This window comes from Amblyomma maculatum, unplaced genomic scaffold (genome assembly GCF_055883805.1).
Source record: "Amblyomma maculatum isolate TAMU_Amacu unplaced genomic scaffold, ASM5588380v1 scaffold_13, whole genome shotgun sequence".
NCBI classification, from domain to species: domain Eukaryota; kingdom Metazoa; phylum Arthropoda; class Arachnida; order Ixodida; family Ixodidae; genus Amblyomma; species Amblyomma maculatum.
In genome coordinates, this window is record NW_028146738.1 from 37,015,833 (window position 1) to 37,019,463 (window position 3,631).

Here is a 3,631-nt window from a genome sequence, read left to right on the forward strand (position 1 = left end):
GAATCCAGCACCAGCGCGCCTCTCGAGCCAACAACCACTTCGTCGTCGTCTGCACTAAGCACGGCAGTCGCGCGGCGCGAGGCATTATTATTCTTACGCTATGAGATTTAGCTTATTTTAGCAACAAGCGCTCCCGCATATGAAAAGGTACGTGTCTATTTTTTCTGCCGTGTACCCGCGCCACGAAAGTGAGGAAGAGTTAGCATTATGTTCCTGATTGCTGAGCTACTGTCGTCGCTCTTTCGGTCCAAAAACTAAGAATAAACAAGCATTACTATGAGGCGAGAGCATACCTTGCGACATTAAAAGAGCGGACAAAACTTTTGAACGAAGCGGGACCTCTTGACGACCTTGCGCTGATCAGTTCCGTCGGCATTGTGGTGCCGAAAATCTTGCACTGCAGTGATAGGCGACCGCTGGTCGTGCTGGCGTCGTCGCCGGCGTAATGCGAAATATCATGCGTAGATAAGCTAAGGAAACTGCGCAGCCCACTGACTGAAACCGTGCTTTATGCTGAAGAAAGCATGCCTTATTCTATATTGCTTTTGTGCGGTAGCATCTTCATCAAGCACTTTCGTATGAGGCTTGGCCACTGAGTCAATCAACTCCCCCCTCCCTCCAAAAAAAAAGATGTGTCCTTCGATATTGCAGCCTGCATTTCAGACGACACTCGACCGTGCATAGTCTCACCTTCACATCCGCGTATAGTCTGCTGTCCGCAGTAATAAGAATGTTTTTAATATTAAAGCACCTCTACTTTAATAAAAAACTAGTAGCACACCTCTGATTAGAGTTCATTATGTAGTTGGGGCTGGCACAAAAGCAGCCAATGGTGTGTGCTGTGCCTTCACTGTGGGGAACAACCGCTAGCATGACCAGCGTGACACTACGGGCTTGAATGTTGGTTTCCATGCATGATCGCTCACATGGGGAAGATTGGGAAAAAATAAGGTGATAGATTATGGATGCATTTGACATTTCTTAAGTATTTCTGAGTGTTTTCCAGAACACTTTCTGTTTTCACCAATCAATCAATAAAGCAGAAGTAGATGAGTTTCTGGAACACTCGTACTTTTTCCATGATCCAGCGAAGGTTGGCAATCTGATCTCTAGTTCCTCTGCCCTTGCGAAACCCAGCTTGCACGTCCGGAAGCTCCCGATCCACATACTGCTGTAGCCTACCTTGGAGGATTTTCAGCATCACCTTGCTAGCAGCCGAAATAAGCACGATCGTGCGGTAGTTTGAACAATCTTTGGCACTGCCTTTCTTTGGAATGGGGATGTAAGCTGACCTCCTCCAATGCTGTGGTCACTGCAGGGTTGTCCAAAATTGCTGACATAATATATACAGAACGTTAGCAGCATCGTCATGGTTGAGGTTTTGAAGCAATTCAGCTGGAATGCCATTAATTCCGCTAGCTTTGTTCTTAGCGAGGCTGGCTAAAGCCCATTCAACTTCACTCTTCAGGATGCCCGGCTCGAGATCAGTAATCACAACTGTCTTTTGTTGGGTTTGCACTTCCGGGTCCTTCTTGTACAGTTCTGTGTGTTCCAGCCACCTCTTTATCTCTGAGGCTTCAGTGAGGTCCCTGCCTCGTTTGTCCTTTATCACGCCCAGCTTAACTCAGAAGCTTCCTTTGATATCATTGATTGTCTTATACAGAGCTCTTGTGTTCCTCAATTGGCTGTTGTCCTCAACTGCTTGGAACGGTATGTTCAGGAAGGCATTCTTATCACTTCTTGCTATTTTCTGAAAATCCGCATTGAGAACCTCGTATCTTTCTCTTTCCCCCATAATTTTTACCGTCCTTTAATCAGCAATTTGCAAAGCCTCTTGAGATAACCGGTTTGCTTTCTTGCATTTCTTTTGCTTTGGAACTACCTTAGTAGCAACTTGTTGTATTTTATCACGAACATCAGTACACATCTCTTCAGGCTCTGTCTTCTAGATCTAATTCTTGAAATCGATTCCTCACTTCCACAGCACATTCTGATGGAATTTGATCCAGATCATACCTGAAAGGCCTTCTAGTTCTCTGCGTTTTCCTCAATCGAAGCTTAAATTTGGCAACAAGAAGCTGATGATCGGTGCCACAATCGGCCCCAGGCCTTGCTTTTACTGCTTGTATAGCGCTTCTCCATCTCTGCCGGCAAAGAATATAATCAATCTGATTCCTGTACAGACCGCCCGGTGAAGTCCATGTGTACAGGCGCCTCTTGTGTTATTAAAAATGAGTATTCGCTATTGTCAGGCAGTTTTCTTGACAAAACTCTATTAGCATCTGCCCACTTCATTTATCTCACCAAGACCGAACTTGCCTGTAATTCCTCGTATTTCTTCACTCCCCACCTTGGCATTCCAGGCCCCTATGAGAAAAAGGACGTCTGATAATGGTGTGCGGTCGGGAAGGCTTTGCAGGTCAGCATAAAATCTCTCAACGTTAGCTTCTTCAGCAGTAGTGGGTGGTGCATAGACCTGGATAACTGTTATGTTGCAAGGGTGACCTTGGATTCAAAGTGAAATCATTTGGTCGTTTTTGGGGTTGCACCCTAGCACTGCGTTGCCCATTCTTCCGTTTACTATGACAGCGACCCCATTCCTTCTCCTGGATTCGTGCCCACAATAAAAGACATAATGGTCGCCGCAATTAATTCTCCCATTCCGGACCACTTGAGCTCGCTGATACCCAAAATATCAATGTTCAATCTGCCCATTTCTCGCTTGACGACATTCAGTTTACCTTGCGTCATAGAACTTACATCCGACGTTGCTATATGATTTATCTCCTTGCAACATCGAACTTTCCTCTCGCTTCCCGACACATCCACAACTGGGTGTCCTTTTGGCTTTAGCCCAGCCGGTTCATTCGTCCTGGAGCTACTAGGAATCGCCCTTTGTTCATCCCCAGTAACATGTGGGACGCCTTCCAACCTGGGGGCTCATCTTCCGGCGCCTTATCATTAATGTTATTGTGACTGGTCATAGTGTTTTCTTGGCAGGAAATACTGGAGTGGGTTGCCATTACCTCCTCCACCGAATCACATTTCGTCAGAACTCTGCCCTGACCTGTCTATCTTGGGGGGCCCTACACAGCAGAGCTCAGGACTTCGAGTTTCGCAAGCCCCTCCGCCATGACAAGGCGGAGGGGCTTGCGAAACATCAGTCCCATGAAGGGGACTGATGTTGTAAATCGATGCAAAGTAAATGAGAGCTCCTGTCTTCACTTACCAAAAAGTTATCCTCAGGGGATCCATGTTAGCTTTAGAATACAAGCGAGACGCAAAACATGCAGCCTGGTTACTTTTGGCAAAAACGGTACATGCACTTATTAATGTGCTTTCTCGAGTACGTACTGGGAGCTGCAACCCGTGGCAATGCTCGAGAAGGTCCCCAAATAGCAAGTCAAGTAAAATAAGCTGAGTACGGACTTAAGAGATGAAACATATTTTGCGAATAAATCGATTTAATGAGCATAGTACGACGCAAACTTCTGCACTTGTAAATGGTGAGAAGAGATATGTTGCCTCACATACACGAAATAAGTAAACAATGTCAATGAAAAGACACACATGATGTCCACACGACTGGCAGAAATAAGCACTATCCTCGAGATCGTACGAGATGTGTTCA